This window comes from Neovison vison, chromosome 8, assembly GCF_020171115.1.
Source record: "Neovison vison isolate M4711 chromosome 8, ASM_NN_V1, whole genome shotgun sequence".
Lineage (NCBI taxonomy): Eukaryota > Metazoa > Chordata > Mammalia > Carnivora > Mustelidae > Neogale > Neogale vison.
In genome coordinates, this window is record NC_058098.1 from 71,202,447 (window position 1) to 71,221,045 (window position 18,599).

The window sequence follows — 18,599 nt, forward strand, 5'->3', positions numbered from 1 at the left end:
CATTACCTGTTCAGCTGAGACTTCCCCGAATCACAACACACTTCCAACTAACTGCAGGTCCCCTTCTCCATACCTTGTGCCCTCTCTTCCTGGAAAAGCCCAGGTCAAACTCCTGAGGTGGTCTAATCTCATCCAGCAGTAGCCTGAACAAAATGAATGTCCTTACTTGTCCGGTTTTGGTCTTTGACACCTGTGATATGCTTTCTCCAACTGTGTATCATTTTATCTTCATGACACTCCTAGGAGGTAGATGAAGAAGATATTCTTTATTCCTCCTTTGTACTTGGGGAATGAGACTCTGTGATGGTAAAAGCAACTTTTCTGAGGTCCCAGAGGCGTGAGGAGACCAGAGGCTAAAACCTGGGTTTCCTCATTCTTACTGCTTCTAAAGCTGGCCTGTCTTTAGTGCTGAAACTGGTCCCCGCCCTGGTCAGGTTGGTTTAGACTGGCAAGCTTCTGGTCCTGAAGTTGGCCTCCTCTCCCCATCTGCTGTCAGATGACCCTGGGGGCCAGACTGCATGTAAGGATCCTAGACCTCAGAGCTGAAAGGGCCCCCAAGAGATGATGTGATCTGAGCTCCTTTTTTCAGAAGTGGCAACAGATTCATGAGGTCTAGTGACTTGTTGAAAATCACACGGTAAAACAGGTTGTCCCTAGAGCAGGGCTGAGCCGTGGGAGTGGGGAGGGCACCTCAGGGAGAGGTGTGATCCCTGACCTTGCAAGTTACAGTCTGGACTCTGGATGAGCAGCTGGGACAGGACCCCCTTTGGGCTGTGCCCAACCCGTCCCTCGAAATGGGTTCTCAGGGTTTGAAGAGATGCTCAACAAGCTGCCTGGCATCTCCCAGCACCACAACTGCAAAGTGGGGTGCCCGCGTACACACTGACCCCAAAACTAGTTGTTGGGATGTTTGAGAGCAAGAAGTGGGTATGAGGTTGTTTCTAGGAAGGGTGTCTGCAGTAGGCTGATGAATGACCCCCAGAGATGCCCTAATTCCTGGAACCTGTAAATCTATTACTGTATATGGGAAAAAAGGGACTTGGCAGACAGTCTTGCAGTAGGGACGATTCCGGATTACTCATGTGAACTCTAACTGTAAAACCAAGTGTCCTTGTAAGGTAGAGGCAGAGGGAGATGTGACAGTAGAAGGAGGGGAGCTGTGAGGACAGAAGAGGTCAGTTGGTGTGAGAAAGGGAGCACAGGGGCTTCCAGAAGCTGGAAGAGGTAGGGAACAGGCTCTCCCTCAGAGCTTCCAAAGGGAAGCTTGATTTCGGCCACTGAAGAGTCATTTTGGACTTCAGTCCTCTAGGCTGCTGATAATTTATCACAGCAGCCCTAGGAAACTAATGCAGGGTCTTTCCAGAGGCACTCACACCACGTAGCCTGAGTAGCCGCCTACTGTGCCTGTGGGTAAGGCCAGCTCTGAGTGGGGGTGAGGAGGAGGCCCGGAACAGAAGCAAAGCAGAAGCAAAGCGGCCTTTCTCCCAGTGCCTGGGACAGGACTGCTGTCTGTCCCTGTGGGGAGGCTGAGAGGCGAGGGAGAACTTCATGCTCCCTTTGCCTCCCTGTCTCCTGCCACCCCCCCACCAGGCATTCTTCCCCAGCCTTTCCCTGGGTCTCTCTCTGTGAGCTCCCCATTTCTCCTCCAGCATTCAACCACGCATGACCCCAGTACTGGTCTCCTCCTCCTTGGGTTTGTAGTAGAGTGAAAAAATAACGTGGGGGAAAAAATAACGTCACAGCAGCACCAGAATCCTGCTCAGAGAGGGAACTGTCTTTGTTCAGGAGAACACTATTATGGGCCCTCTGGATGTCAGGAGATGGGCCCTGGGCAGGACCTGGAGCGACGCAACTCAAGGAAGTGAGGGCAGAATTACTTTCCCAAGACAAACCATTTGTCACCAAAAGGGAGGGATGGAGACCCGGTGACAGGGCAGGAGCCAAACTGGTACATGCACAGTTGGGACTTTATTTTTTTAAGCTTTTATTTAGTTATTTGACAAAGAGAGAGAACAAGCATGGGGAGGAGCAGAGGGAGAGGGAGAAGCAGACTTCCCACTGAGCAGGGAGCCCCATGTGGGGCTTGACCCCAGGACCCTGAGATTGTGACCTGAGCTGAAGGCAGACACTTCACTGACTGAGCCACCCAGGCGCCCCCACAATTGGGACTTTTTGTTTAAAAGGTTAGGCCGTCTAAATTTTAAAGTGTGTGTTTGTATATATTTCCTCCACCTCTTTCAGCACTTCACTGAGTTTTGCTAGGACCAAAACAGCATTTTTTACTTTCATTTTTGTCATCCTTTGGCTTATAATAAGCCAAGGAGAGGGGTTGCCAACTCTGCAGTTGGCACAGGGTGGGGCCGGCACGTTTGGGATGGGGAGCTGGCCTCCAGCCTGGACTGCCATTCAGCAGGAGCACTTGGCCCTTGACTTGACTGAATCCTGCCACAGAAAAGCCAGAGTGGGGCAGTTGTGGAAGGGGTAAAAACAGATCTTACTCAGACTTTTGCAATAGGGGAGAAGGGACTTTAATCTAGAACTGTGTTCAACTCGGAATTAGGCAGGGCAAGTGGGAATTTGTAGCCAGGGAGCAGGAAGGAGGTGGTGGATGAGAGAAACATGGAGGGTGATGAGGATGTTGGCTAAACTGACCTCCCGGGAGACGACATCCAGGAGAGGGAGGATGAGGAATTTGATCAGATATTGAGGGTGAAGAGATATGGAGGTGAAGGGTTCTGGTTAGGCTGAATTAGCAGGGGTCTTGCAAAAAGTGGGTTTTACAAGGAAGTGCACAGTGGGCCCATGAGAAGATTCAGGAGTCTGATGAAGTTTGGTCAAGCCAAGAATCTTCATCTATCCTCACAATAATCCAGGGAGGTATATGCCATTATCCTCATTTTAAAGACAAGGAAACTGAGGCACAGAGATATTACATCCCTTGCCCAAGATCACACAACTGGTGCGTTAGCAATCCAAACCAGGCCATCTGAATCCAGAGTCCTCTTTCTTTCTTTTTTCTTTAAACTCCATTAATTATCTTATAGTATATTATTAGTTTCAGAGGTAGATTTCAGTGATTCATCAGTCTTATAGAACACCCGGTACTCAAGTGCTCATTATATCCTGTGCCCTCCTTAATGTCCATCACCCAGTGATTACCCCAGCCTCTCACCCCCTCCCTTCCAGCAACTGTCGGTTGTTTCCTGTGATTAAGGGTCTCTTGTCATTTGTCTCCTTCTCTGTTTTCGTCTTGTTATATTTTCCCCTCCCCTCCCCTACGCTCTTCTGCTTTATTTCTTAAATTCCGTATATGAGTGAAATCATAGATAATTATCTTTCTCTGATTGACTTATTTTGCTCAGCATAATACCCTCAAGTTCTATCCACGTCGTTGCAAATGACAAGATTTCAATTTTTGATGATTGCATAGTATTCCATTATATATATATATATATATATATATATATATATATATATATATATCCACCCTTCCCAAGATGGAATCATTTAGATATATATATATCTCACATCTTCTTTATCCATTCATCTGTAGATGGACATCTGGGCTTCTCCATAGTGTGGTTATTGTAGACATTGCTGCTATAAACATTGGGGTGCAGGTGTCCCTTCAGATCACTACATCTGTATCTTTGGGGTAAATACCCAGTAGTGTGATTGCTGGGTCATAGGGTAGCTCCGATTTCAACTATTTGAGGAAACTCCTTACTGTTTTCCAGAGTGGCTGCACCAACTTGCAGTCTTGAAGTCCAACCCCTCGGCTGGACTGCCTCCTAAACTCCCCTACTGAGTGAAGTTGCAAACTCTGCCCCTGCCCCCAAGAATGCAGATAAATGCTAAGCTGTGCCAGCTATGGAGTGGGGGTTCAAAGCCATCATCATGGGCCCCTGGGGACTGGGTGATCCCAGTTCACACTTGGGCTGTATGTACCTTGTCCTGTGCCCTGTCCCCAATCACGCTGGGGTTCCTGGAGGGTAGATTGGCACAGGGCAGCTTTTCCGGATCAATGCTACATCCAACATTTGTGGAGGGCTCTCTACTTTCTCTGTGTACTGTCCCGTATGCAGTCTAATTTAATTGACGCAGTTGCCCCAGGAGGTGGATAGAAATCATTGCCTTCGTTTATGAATGAGGAATTCAAGGCTGACCGAAGCAGCGGGGCTTGCATGCGTCACATAACTGGTAAGAGAAAACTAAACTGGAACACAAGATTTTTTTTCTTTCCACCCCAAAGTGCCCCCTCATCAGGTTAATGCTTTATAAAGCATCCCCCCGCCCCCTCAAAAAAGAGCCCACTCTCATTTTCTTTCCATTTTCAAAGCACAGGCCCCCCCTTGCAGATGGTCTTGAGCCGGAAATAGCACGGTTTGGAGATGATTTCCTTGGGATTTGGCATTAACTGTTCATCTTGGGTTTGTCCTTCCCGGAAAGGACTCTGGTCAGGATAATTGTTGCACGCTCACCCCCAAGGGCACTTTTATATAAATGCAGAGCTGAGAGCTGAACTCTCACTGTTGTCACTGTTCTAACAGCGCTCTTTGCAAAGTAAGAAAACGGGCCTTCCATCAGCTTCTGCTCCAACTCGGAGAGAGGCCAGTCCAATCAAAAAGCCACTTCAGCTAAGGGACAAATGAGCGCAACAGAGCAGTAATCTCCCTGATCCTAATTGGCTTTTCCTTTTCAATTTCTCTTCTACTTAAGAACCTTTTCCTGGGGGCGCCTGGGTAGCTCAGTGGGTTAAGGCCTCTGCCTCCGGCTCAGGTCATGATCCCAGGGTCCTGGGGTCATCAGGCTCTCTGCTCAGCAGGGAGCCTGCTTCCCTTCCTCTCTCTGTCTCTCTGCCTGCCTCTCTGCTGACTTGTTGTTTCTGTCTTAAATAAATTTTTAAAAAGGAAAAAAAAAAAAAAAGAACCTCTTCCTGGGAAGTGACTGATGGAGGTTCTGTCCTACATCCGGGGACTTTCTCAGTACATGCATCCAAGGCCTGGAGTGAGGGCCATCTGGAGTGAGGGCCTCCTCAGTTTGTTCAGACAGATGCTCCAAAACCTGAATGGAGCACTCATTGGGCACCCGCAGCACACCAGAGTAGTTCCTAAAGGATCTCACCACTGGAGAGTGAGGGGAAGAGGGGACACAACAGGAAGGATGCAAGAAAAACAAGTGCCTAAGGCTTGAAGGAGGCAGGAAGGTTTCAGGGAGGAGATGAGCCATCCAGAAGACCAAGAGGCCTCCTCAGTTTGTTCAGGAAGAGTTCTCCAGCGCAAGCCTGACCACAGGGGTCAGGCTCTGGGGTTGGAGCACTGAAGATTGTTAGGTCCATTTTTTTTTTTTTTTAAGATTTTATTTATTTATTTGACAGAGAGAGATTACAAGTAGGCAGAGAGAGAGGAGGAAGCAGGCTCCCCGCTGAGCAGAAGAGAGCCCGATGCGGGACTCGATCCCACGACCGTGAGATCATGACCTGAGCCGAAGGCAGAGGCTTTAACCCACTGAGCCACCCAGGCGCCCCTGTTAGGTCCATTATTAAAGGAAACGAGACTGAGACAAAGTGAAAGTTATTTAAAGCTTTATTTTATGGTAAGTATTAGAAATCAGATTGATCAGCCAGGGGAACAAGACTGAAACAAAGTTAAAGTTATGCAAAGCTCTATTCTATGCCAAGCATTAGAAGTCAGACTGACCGGCCAGGGCCGTCTCTGAAGAGAGCAACCACCCCCAGCTTGCGGGCTCAAGAATCGACGGACCGTCAGGGCTGCCTCTGAAGACAGCGACCCCTCCCAGTCTTACGGGCTACCTTTTATTGGGTGAAACTGAAACCCCTATCTTGGTATCTCAACCCACCGGGCTTGTGTGTCTCTTGTTGATTGGCTAGTTTCATCCTGTCTGGTGACGTGTTATTCAAGATTACTCCATACTAGGACAGTTACAAACAGTACTTTCTGGGAAGGCTTAGTCAGTTAACATATTCAGTGTGAATAATAAGATCGTCATCCTTCCCAAGATGGAATCATTTAGGTTTGGGCAAGACCTTCTCACTGTTACAAACAGTACTTCGTACTGATTAGATGTCTCTATCTGGCCTGACTCGTCCTCGTATTGTGGGCTCTGTTATCAGGAACTAGCCGACTACATTTTACTGGTTTCCCGGACTTGTTTTTAAGTAAGTTTCTCTGGAGGAGGAGAATCAATTTAAGTTTACTGCACAAACAACAAAATGGCTATTTACCCAAGATGGAGTCGCTCTGGCTAAATAGGTCCTTACAAAGATAAAAATTCCTGCCACCTTGGTGGGAAGCAACAATAAGGAAGCCACAGAGAATTAGAAGGGGGCTGCGGGGGGTGGGGGGTGCCCAGGGAAATCAAGAGCTATGGGATGGGGTAAGGAAGGGATTGTGATTTTTTTTTTTTTTAAGATTTTGTTTATTTATTTGACAGAGAGAGAGATCACAAGTAGGCAGAGAGGCAGGCAGAAAGAGAGGGAAGCAGGCTCCCTCCTGACCAGATAGCTTGATCTGAGCTAGCAGCCTGCCAGGAATTTCTGAGAAACACAGTTGGAGTGTGGACTGTTTCTTGGCCAGGGGTTGTGATGGGGGAAGTGTCCTTTTTAAAAGCAGTTAACTCTGGGCAGCAGTAGGGAAAAGCATCTGGGAACTTCCCTTCAGTTCACTGGTGGTTACCAGTGTGGCTGGAAGGATGATGTGCTGGGGGAGGGGAAGAGCAAATGTCTAGGATGATGGGGTTTTGGAATATAGGTGGAGTCTGAATCTGATGACCAAGAAAGAATTCTTGAGAGGTCTTTGGTGCAGAATGGTGGTTTATTAAAACAAGGGGACAGGGCCCCTGGGCAGAAAGGGCTGCTGCCCCGGGGTGTGAAGGGTGGCTGATTATATACTATGGGGTTGGGGAAGGTAAGGAAAAGGGAGGTCTTCAAAAGGATTTTCATATGTTAAAGAAGACTCCCAGGATACCGGAGGGCCTGCCTTGTCAAGTTAAGGTTGTTCTTCCTTCTAGTAAGGCTTTACCAGTAAGACAGTGAGGAGCTTCCTGGAGGAACATTGCACTTTGCCCACTCCATGTATCTGCCAATGGGCTGCAGATTATAAGGACATTTAATTGCACTTACATTCCCTTCTGGAAGCTAGGCCATTGATAAAGATGCTTTGTTCTTATAAATTGCTGAGACTTTTGTAAACTGAGGGAGACTCCTGTCTTGCAGAATTGTGATTTCTATAAATTAACTGTTAGTTTTTCCTTTAGGGTAGCCAAGAGTGCCTGAAGAATGTTACAGATATCCCATGGAGTTGATGGGGGGGGGGCGTTGTGGGTGTCAGCTTCTGCCTGTCTTCAGCTTGCCTTCTGCTCCCTCATGAGGGGAGTCCAAGCAGCCATCTTCTCTTCAAGGGATACCAGTGAAGTTAGTGGCAGAGGAGACTTGTGCTCAGATGTTGGCTCTAAGGGATTACTCTGTATTAGGAGGAGTCTATAGGGTCCAAGGGCGGAAGCCAGGAGACAGGTTGGTACCATAGAGTTGATAAGTGTGTACTTAAGAGAAACTGCCAAACCAGTGTCTGAAGTAACGGACATTTTGCCTTCCCACCAGCAATGTATGAGAGGGCGCTTGTTCCACATTCCTGTCAATGCTTGGTCTTATCAGTCTTTTTAATTTAGCCATTTGAGCGGGTGTATAGTAGTGTCTCATTGTGATTTTAATTTTTACTCCCTGGATGACTAATGATGTTGGGCATCTTTTCCTGTGTTTGTGGTGGGAAATTGGCAGTGGTTTAGAGCAGGGTTGTGGCAGGAGAGACAATGAGAGGGGTCTCATTCTGGATACAAGGGGTCTGGAAAGAGCAGTGGGGTGATGCCCTCAAGATTGGGGAGCCAGGGGGCTCTAGAGCTAACATTCTTCCTGAGTCCTATGAGAAAAGGAACCACCACCGGACAAAGTGGATCTCTGCCTGAATTGTTTGTCCTCAGTATCCGCTTTCCCTTTTTCTGAGGTGACAGAGCCCATTTGGCTGAGTGCAGGGTTATCCAGAACGGAGACCGTCCTCCTCAGCCCCTTGTGCTGCTGCTGGAGGCAGTGGAACAAGTTCTGGCCAATGAGGTGTGGACAGAAGAGTTAGGGCAGCTCACAGAGCAATCTGTAAAGGACAGCCAGCATGCACTCGTCACCCCTTCTTCCCATTATTGCCCTCCGGCGTTTGTTGGAACTGGAAAGCTATAATAGGTCACACCCTGAGATGGTAGATGGCAGAGCTAGAAGAGCCCTGAGCCCCTGGCCTTGGGAGGTCTCTGTCAGCCCCAGGCTGCTGCCTCCTGGCTTCTTGAATGAGAGAGGAAAGTACATTTCTAGCCGGCTCCTTGGGGCTGCTCTCTCAGCCTAATCTGAACTGAGAGGGCCAGAAAATAAGTGTCTGCTCTCAGAAGCATCTGAGAGGCCAGGCTCCATAAACTTCATCTCCACATGTGTAGGCTTTAGAGAATCACAGGCCAAACTGGTGAGCATTCTAGCCTGAGGCAAGATAAGAATTAGCCTGCTAGAGGGTGAGGTGCAAGTGCCTGACGGGCTGGGGTTGTAGACAGCTTTGATCACTGTGGGGCAGAGGGCTGGTGCCTCTGAGCCAAGAACTCGGCTCCCTATGGAATGGCCCCTGGTACCTCTGTGTTTAACTTAATTGTATCAGGTGAGGGTTCAACCCTCCTTTCCTCATTCACAGGGGAATAGCCTGGCTTCACCTGTGTACCCATAAACCTTATGAAACACCACTCTGGTTACCGATTACCGCACAGATAGGCCAGGTGGGCCCAGCTCATTCCTTAAGTGGTCAAACCAGCAGTCTTCACCTGCCACAGCTGCTTCTTGAAATGTGTTCTTGTCATTCCTGAAGTTTCACTCCCACACCAGAGGCAATGAGCTGGCCAGGGCAGAAGCCCAGCTCCTCCCTTAGCATCAGCTCTGCCTTGGCCTGCTGGACTCTGATTTGTTGAACAACTCCCTCTTCCCTCTGAGCAGACGTCTCGAACTCTTCCTTTGCTCTGTGCTGGAGGAACCAGGAGCCAAGCACATGCTTGGGAATGCAGCAGAACTGCCCCAGGGGCCCTCAAGCCCTGTCCTAATTCCTGCCTCCCAGAGACCTACAACCGGAAGTACAAGACAGAAGTGTTCTTATTTTCATGTGACCCTCACTATGTCAGTCATGTACGGCGGCTTTGTAGGGATATCACTGGGAAAAGAAAGAGTTTTTGCTTGAGGGTGTTCAGTGTGCCTTGGACACTGGCCTGTCGCACCTGGGGTGCCACTTCTGTTCACTGGGGAGCCATGGAGGGCAGTCAGGGAGGAAGGAAGGAGGTGGAAATGGGGAGTGCTGCCTTCTACCCAGGACCTGTGGAGTCCCGAGACTACTATTGTTTCCAGTCTTTGTTCCACCAAGAATGCCTCTAGAAGGCAAAGTAGACTTTTCTCTAGTAATCAATTTGCTTCCAAGTTTGATTACCCAGAAGGCATTGTAGTCACCAGTCCAAGCTTCTGCTGAGTATGAGATGAGCAAGATTGCTCATAGATGATGTCATTCCAGCTGAAAATGAAGGAAGCAGGACTTGACTTAGCAGTAGAACTTCATCTCGGGGAAATTTTAAGCTTTCTGAAATATTGTGACTAGTCCCGGAACACACACCTCCTCCACCCAACTCTTGCCCAGGCTCACCTGAGACCCAGGGCCTTTCCTCTATGGAAGGCTTTTGGAGGCCTTCGAGCCGGTGTTTTAGGCCCTCACTCAGGGTGTCCTCAGGTCCTTCAACCATCTGCTATGCCTCAGGTACTGACTGCAATGCCAGTCCTGACCTGGAGACTTGCATTCCTAGAAATTCCAGTAAGTTCTTCATAGTCCCAGACATACTGACAGTGGGAAAAGTGGGTATGTGTGTGCAGTTGGAGGCACAAAGAGTAGCTTAGGTTTCTTGAGGAGGCTAATTTTTTTTTTTAAGATTTTATTTATTTATTTGACTCTCTTCACAAGTAGGCAGAGAGTCAAGCAGAGAGATAGGGAGGTAAGCAGGCTCCCTGCTGAGCAGAGAGCCTGACACGGCGTTCAATCCCATACCCTGAGGTCATGACTCCAGACCCTGAGCCCATGGCAGAGGCTTAACCCACTAAGCCGATCAGGTGCCCCTTGAGGAGGCTAATTTTATGACTAATTAAATCCAAAAAGATGTGGAACATCCTAGTGCTGGTTTACAATTCTCCTCACACCTTCAGGTTGCCCAGAGGCTTGTTTTTATAGGAAGAAGAGCAAAGCCGGCTCAAGATTTTCTACCTCAGTGAGATGGAGTAAGAATGCTTGGGTTTTCAAGTCCCTGCCCCTTCCTTATTTGCTGTGTTACCTTGGGCACATCACTCAACCTCTCAGACCCTCATTTCTTTACCTGAAATACAGTTTTATGAAAATCGAACAACAATTGCATAAGCATCTCAGGTCTCTGACCTATAGTAAACACTCAAGCCATGGTGGCTGCTACTCTATGTTTATTACATGTAATATTCTCCACCTTTATTGTGACCCCCTACATCACCTTCTAAAAGATTGACTTATGGCTCCGGAGTCTGGCCAGGAGCTCCTTCAACATGGAGGCAGTGCCTTCCCTATCGGAGCTGGGGCTCCTCTAGGGCTGAGGGGGTATAGTCTCCTCCCTCTGTGCCAACTCATGCCTTGTCCTCTTCTCTAGGCCCAGTGCCAGATTCAGCTTGATGATGAAAAGGTCCAGAATATGCCACGGTAGGAGATGAAAAATAACTTTTCCTCTACCCTTCTGAGTTCTTGGCTAAGGCCACTGTAATAAGGCAGATCAACAAGAGAAAAACAAACAGATGTATTCACATGTAGACCTCATGTGTACATGGGAGATAACCAGGAAAAGATGAGTAACTCAGAGAGATGGCTTTAAGATTCAGGATTAAACGCCTTCCACACTGGGAAGGGGAGAGAGGAAGGCAGGCCTCACCAGAGAGCGTGAATGATTTTTAGGGAAGATGATTGGCCCCGGAGGAAGAGTCATTGGGAGGGTTGGTAGTCTGTGACGAAGGTTGTCTGGGTGTGGTACAGATTTTCAGTCAACCTGACCGGGTTGGTGAAACCAGGAGGAGAGCTATGACAACAGATCTCCTTCTGGAGGATCTGTCGTTAAGCAGATAAGGGCAGTTCAGAGAAAGCCTCTCTCTGTCTGTGCCCGTTTTCAAATGTGTACCTCTCAGAAAATTATCAATATACCAAAGTGGCATATTTGGGGGTGGCAAATTCTGCTACCCTTCACCACAGTGGCATGAGGATTATTTTGAGCTGAAGACATTTGAGAATTAACAGCTGCAGGAAGGAGCTTTTTTTGAACTTCCTTTAGCTTCCTAAAAGCAGTCTCCCAAAAGAATTCAACTGTCATAAATCCCCTCTTCCAGGAGCTTCACAACAGGGAAGATTGACTTTTATCACGAAAGTTAAGAAGTCAGCACCACGAGTCAGCACTGGGATAGAAAATCATCTAAACAGACATTGTCATAAAACTATCAATTCCCAGGCAGCTGGGTGGCTCAGTGGGTTAAGCCTCTGCCTTTGGCTCAGGTCATGATCTCAGGGTCCTGGGATCGAGTCCCGCATTGGGCTCTCTGCTCAGCAGGGAGCCTGCTTCCTCCTCTCTCTCTCTCTCTCTCTCTCTCTCTCTCTGTCTGCCTCTCTGCCTATTTGTGATTTCTCTCTGTCAAATAAAAATAAAAAATCTTAAAAAAAAAAACCCTATCAGTTCCCCCATTCATTCTCTAAAGGGCCCATTTATTTTTCCTAAAAGTCACTTATTCCCTAGTAGTGCCCTTCACCCCTCCCCATCCTCTATTAAGATAGTGTATAAGCCCTTGATTCTAACCACCTTCTTTTTTTTTTTTTTTCTAACCACCTTCTTGAGCCCCATTTTTCTGTGAACTCCCTAGTATAGGTAAATGATTAAAAATGTATCTTTTTCTCTTGATGGTATGTCTTTTGTCAGTTTAATTTACAAGTTTCCAATTACTGAACATAAGAGGGTAGAGGACAAGTTTTTCCTCCCTGACAATGAAGAGTCACTGACTGACTGACTGGCAGATACCTTATCTAACAGCCTTGAGGTTTCCCTCCAGGAAGGTTTAACCCCGGCAAATCGAAGAAGGCACAGACTATTCCAACTGAGGGAAGTGGCCCATGCAAAGGGCAATGGGTGGCAAGACCTTTGTGGAGGGCATCCTGTCCCATCTGATGCTTCATTTCCCAGGCTCAGAAATTCATTGCTTGTGCAGCCAGAGGTGATCGGTTTCTACAGAACAACACACAGTTGCCAAACCCATGAAGACTGGCGGGTAAGGGGCGCCTGGGTGGCTCAGTGGGTTAAAGCCTCTGCCTTCGGCTCAGGTCATGATCTCAGGGTCCTGGGATTGAGCCCCGCATTGGGCTCTCTGCTCAGCGGGGAGCCTGCTTCTTCCTCTCTCTCTCTGCTTGCTTGTGCTCTCTCTCTCTCTCAAATAAACGAATAAATAAAATATTTTAAAAAAAAAAAAAGACTGGCGGGTAAGACGAGCACAAGGAAGGCCGAGAGGTTGCTTAGTGGGCACTGGACTCTGAGTAGGCGGACAGTGGTCAGTAATCATCATGGCTGGAATCAGCAGATAGCTCATTATAAGGCCATCATGTCACACAGCCATACCAGGACCACAGTCATCTGGACATGTGTCTGCTACAACTGTGAATTTCTGGGCACCACTCCAGACCTGAGAATTTACCATCTCTGGCCCTGGGCTCAGGTAGCTGCATATTTAACTGAGTCTCCAGGTGATTCTTCTGAGGCTCAAAGTCTTGACGACCTCAGCCCAGGGATACATCCACAGAAAACTGATTGCTTTTGTGGTTCCATCGTCACACACAGCGCTTCTGATCTGTGGATTCCTTCTTTAGATGGGTTGATTCTTTCAATTAGGGTATTTTGGGAACCGGGGAGCTATTTGCAGAAAACTTTGCTCTGATCCAGTAAATATTTTATATTTTAGCTTCAGAGGTCAATTAGATTTAGCTGTATCTGGTAAGGCCATTAAAAACATCATTTTTCTTTTTAGTTAGAAAGCTTTCTATTGTAAGGTTGCCCAGTGCTCCCCGCCAGTATGGTAGTGGGAAGCGCCCAGGTCACCTCCTGCAGACCTCTGCTGCTCCCTGTTCTGTCTGAAAGCTGTAAGCCAATGCATTTTGTTTTGGTCTTTTGTTTTGCTAGGCAAGTGTTCACTCTGTGTCTGCGTTTTGGAACTCTCACTTGACTGCTGGAGGTTAGGAGTGGGCCTACTTGCAGAGGGAGCCTGGGGAGGGTGGATGTACTTCTGGTCTGTGCCCACTGTGCTGATGCTATATGAACAGCACCCCCTTCCCATTCACCTGCCAGTTTGGACAACACATTCTAGGACCATTGCAGAAGCCTCTCGGGAAGCAGAAGATGAAGATTCTGGCCCCTTTCCATTTGAAAATCAGTTTTCTTAAAATAGCTGGGGCCTGGGATACACTGAGATAAGAAAGTGACACAGGAGACCCCAGAAGGGAATGAGGAGGCTGGACCAGGGACTCAGGCCCAACACCGATAGGGAGAAGACCTGTTTGGGGCATTGTATGGCCCTAGGGCTATAAGCCTCACCTGGCCTCCCTCCTGTTCCCCCCAGCTCTGTGTCTTATGTGTGTGTGTCACATGTTTCCATTCATTCATTCAGGCATGTTCACTCTACCTATCCTAAGCTAGGCTTTCATCTAGCTTTGGGATAGATACGGCAATGAAAAATACACACCTTCCCTTATTGGAGCTCATTTGCTAGTGAGGGGAGAAAGACCCTTAAAAAAAGGAATAGGGTGCCTGGGTGGCTCAGTCGGTTAAGTATCTGCCTTTGGCCTAAGTCGTGATCTCCAGGTCCTGGGATGGAGCCCCATGTGGCCTCCCAGCTCCACGGAGAGTCTGCTTCTCCTTCTGACCTTGTCCCCTCTCATGCTCTCTCTCTCTCTCTCTCTCAAATAAATAAATTAATTTTTTAAAAAAAGGAATAAACAGGGGCACCTGGGTGGCTCAGTCGGTTAAGCATCTGCCTTTAGTTTACCAAAGGCAGATTCATGATTTCGAGGTCCTGGGATCAGGCCCTGCCTTGGGCTCTCTGCTGAGTGGGGAGCCTGCTTCTCCCTCTCCCTGAACCCCTACCTGTCCCGGACTCACGCTTCCTTACCCTCTCTCTTTTTCTCTCTCGCACTCTCTCTCAAATAGATAATTTTTTTAAAAAAAAGGAATAAATAAAATACTGCCACATGGCCTTAAATATGACTGAAGAAAGTGAGCCTGAGTAAAGGGAAAGAGCAGTTGTTTTATATGCAGTGGTCTGGGAAGGCCTTACCGATATAGTGACTTTGAGCAGAGATCTGAGGGAAGAGATGGAGTGAGCCATGGGATACTGGGGGGAAGAGCAGGGAAGAGCAGAAGGAGCAGCAAGTGTAGTCAGGGTTGCTTAACACTTTCCCATAACTGTATTTCAAATGAATGAATTCTATTTATATTTGTAGAGTTTCCTTTCTTATAGGAATCATGTGTTCCATTTTATGGCATTGCTAAGGACATAAGGTTTACTTTTTTTTTTTTTTTTAATTTATTTATTTGAGAGCAAGGAGAGGGCACAAGTTGGGGGAGGGGCAGAGGGAGAGAGAGAGATGCAGAGTCTCCAGGATCCCGGGATCATGACCCGAGCCGAAGGCAGATGCTTAACCCACTGAGTCATGCAAGTACCCCATATGGTTTACTTTGAAGGAAAACCTATTTTCAAGTGGAAAAAAGTGGAGTTGATTAAAATAAGTATACTTAGTGGTAATGTGGAAGGTGGAACACAGATATAAAAACCATGGCATACAAAAGTGAGATTCGGGAACTCTGGGGTGGATGGAAGTGGATGCTGTCTTGCAAGGGAGATAGGGCTGGGGGCATTGGGCTGTCTACTTCCAGTAAAGGCTTCCCAGCCCTTCTATCCCAACACCACCCTGATGCACAGGAGATTATGGATAAACGGCATTGGCCAGATCTGCTGGCGACCTGAGTCCTGTGTTCCGGTGGCACGTCTGAGAGCTATGGCCAAGACTTGTGCAGAGAGCAAGCCAGGCACAGGCTTTCACACCCATATTGCTATCCATAGTCCCTTCAGGACAATCTAGGCTTTTCTTGCATGCATCTGAAAACTCATTACCCTGTTCCAAAGCTGCTTCCACATTTTTAGATATTTGTTACAGCGGCACCCCACTCTGTGTACCCAAATCTGTCTTAGTCAGCTCGGGCTGCCGTAAGAAAATGCCGCTTACTGGGTGGCTTCAACAACAGGGATTTATTTTCTCCCAGTTCTGGAGGCTGGGAGTCCTAGATCAAGGTGTTAGCCAGTTCCATTCCTGGTGAGAGCTCTCTTCCTGGCTTGCAGATGGCCACCTTCTTGCTATGTCCTCACATGGCTTTTCCTTGGTGTGTGGGCAAGAAGGGATCTCTTCCTCTTCTAAGACCCCCGGTTCTGTCGAGTTAGGGCCACAACCTTCATTAACCTGAATCATCTCTGAAAGGCCCCATCTCCAAATACAGTCACACTGAGGGGGTAGGGCTTTAGCATGTGAGTTTCAGGGAGGACATCATTCAGTTCATCGCCTAAAAATTTGCAGAGACCACGGAGTCGGGCGGCGGCGGGCGGGGTGGGGGGTGTTGATCTGGGTGCCAGAAACCCAGAAAAGCCCCTTCTTAGTTCTCCTCTCCTTCTCCTTCTCCTCACATCTTTCATTAGCCTAGTGTCTATGGAGTACATTGTAGGTACTTTCCTTGTTTGTATTGCTCCTCTTGGCTCAGGAAACTGCCTGGAATCTATTTCTCTCTCTCTCTCTCTCTCTCTCTCTCTCTGTCACACACACACACACACACACACACACACACACACAGGCAAGGACGTGGTGGGAGTAACTTGAGAATGGAGCTGATCTCACTGTAAAAGCTGAATTGTGGGGGGCTGGCCTCTGATGGGCCCCCATTCACCATCCCTGGTCCTCTAAAGTCCTGTCCTCTGGAGCAGTATTCCCTGCCTGTGTCTGTTATGCATTCATGCATTCACTAGATCTATATACATCAGCTGGATACTGGGGGATCCGAAAATACTAGAAGACGCAGCCTTAGTTGCTCACAGCCACACCGTTTACCATCAGCAGTGCTGCCTTAGCAAGTGGGAGAGGAGCTGGCGCTAAGGTAACGGGTTCTGGTTTCCTGCACCAAGAATTAGGTCCCAGAGTACAGGGACTGGGAGGGGACGTCCAGTTCAGTAGTGTTAACCCCAGGACTTGGGAGATAAGTTTTTAACTCGAAGTGGATTGTTGTGGAGGAAGAATTTTCCTCTGCCCTTCAAGAGCTTTCTGGCAGGTCTAAGACTTAAACTGACATGAGTCAGATTAACAGGAGAAAAACAGTTTAATTACCTGGGCTTGGAGGCCCAATAATAAAATTGAGACCTAAAGAGATAACCAAGGCAGACAGCTTTTATACGCTTGACACAAAAAAGCAAGTCTGTGGGGAACTAATAGGACAAAGAAAACTTCTGTTCAGTAGCTTCAGTTAGTAAGGAATTTTAAACAGAATTTGTGCTGGCGTAGTGAATTAGTAAAAAGTAACCCAGGTTTGTTTATCTAGCCTTGACTCTGAATTCTTTAACTCTTGTGATAAGGATGTCTCTCTACTCCTGGTAAAGGAAGGATACCTTTCACGTGGAGATTTATTTCCTATTGTTTGGAGACAAGGTGCGATGGGGTCAGACCATTCTTCTCACACAGGCTGTTTCTTAAGTAACTTTAAAATAACCAGTATGCCAAAGTGGTACATTTTGGAGAGGTCTGTCCTTGGCCTCCATGGGGACAAGGACTTCTGTTTATGAATTAAAACTATAAAATTTGGATCCAGGGCCAGGCAGAGTTCTTAGACCTGACACCCAAAGCATGACATAAATATTGATACATTGGACCTCATTAAAATGAAAGTTTTTCCTCTGTGAAAGACCTTGTTAACAGAACGAAAAGTGACAGAAAATATTTGCAAACCACGTGCCCAACAAAGGGCAAGTTTCTAGATACATAACTCTCAAAACTCAGTTTAAAAAAGAAATGCACACTGGGGCGCCTGGGTGGCTCAGCGGGTTAAGCCACTGCCTTTGGCTCAGGTCATGAACTCCGAGTCCTGGGATCGAGCCCCGCATCGGGCTCTCTGCTCAGCAGGGAGCCTGCTTCCTCCTCTCTCTCTCTCTCTCTCTGCCTGCTTGTGATCTCTCTCAAATAAATAAATAAAATCTTTAAAAAAAAAAGAGAAATGCACAGGGGCACCTGGGTGGCTCAGTGGGTTAAAGACTGCCTTCGGCTCAGGTCGTGATCCTGGGGTCCTGGGATCAAGCCCGGCGTTGGGCTCTCTGCTCTGTGGGGAGCCTGCTTTCTCCTCTCTCTCTGCCTGCCTCTCTGCCTACTTGTGATCTCTGTCAATAAATAAATAAAATATTTTTTAAAAATACACGGTCCAATTAAGAAATGAGCAAAAAGCATGAAGACACATTTCACCTAAGAGAGTAGACAGCAATTATGCACATGAGCAGAAGTTCAATATTGTTAGTCATTAGGGACACCCAACCTAAAGCCACGGGGAGAGAGAATGCTTACCTTTCAGAATAGCCAATACAAAAATATAGCAATAACAGCAAACGCTGGAGAAGGTGAGGAAGAAACCGTATCCAGATACACTGCTGGGGGAAGTATAGCATGGTTCCACCACTCTGGGAAAACAGTTTGGCAGTTTCTTATAAAACTAAATATGCAGGGCACCTGGGTGGCTCAGCAGGTTAAACATCTGCCTTCGGCTCAGGTCATGATCCCAGGGTCCTGGGTTCAAGCCTTATATCAGGCTTCCTGCTCAGTGGGGAGCCTTCTTCTCCCTCTCCATTTCCCCCATCCTTGTGTTTCCTCTCTTGCTATCTTTCTCTGTCATAAATAAATAAAATCTTTTTTAAAAAATTAAATAAAATTAAAAATCAGCATTCATACTCTTAGGCATTTATTTCAAATAAATGGAAACTAACGTTCACACAAAACCCTATACTATATTTAGAACCGTTTTGTAGTAGCAAAAGACTGTAGAGGATTCCGATGACCTTTGAGATGTGAATGGCTAGGGATGCCGGGGTGGCTCAGTCAGTTAAGTAGACGCTTAAGGCAGACGCCTTCGACTCAGGTCATGATCCCAGGGTTCTGGAATCAAATCCCATATCAGGGAGCCTGGCTCTCCCTCTCCCTCTGCCTGTTGCTCCCCTGCTTGTGCTCTCTCTCTCTTTCTCTGATAAATAAATAAATAAAATCTTAAAAAAGAGAGAAAGATGTGAATGGTTAAATAAACTGGTATAACTGCACCCTGGAATAATACTCTATGAGAAAAAGTAACGTACTGTTGACACACACAGCAAGTTAAATGAATCTCGAGGGGATGATGCTGATTGAAGAAAAGCC

The 18,599-nt window shown here is 47.3% G+C and overlaps 1 long non-coding RNA gene across 1 annotated transcript in view; it reads left to right on the forward strand.

Moving 5' to 3' along the window:
* LOC122915695 overlaps positions 1–18,599 on the forward strand; it is a 59,053-nt gene that overhangs the window by 14,261 nt on the left and 26,193 nt on the right. The gene's annotated exons all lie outside the window — the stretch shown is intronic.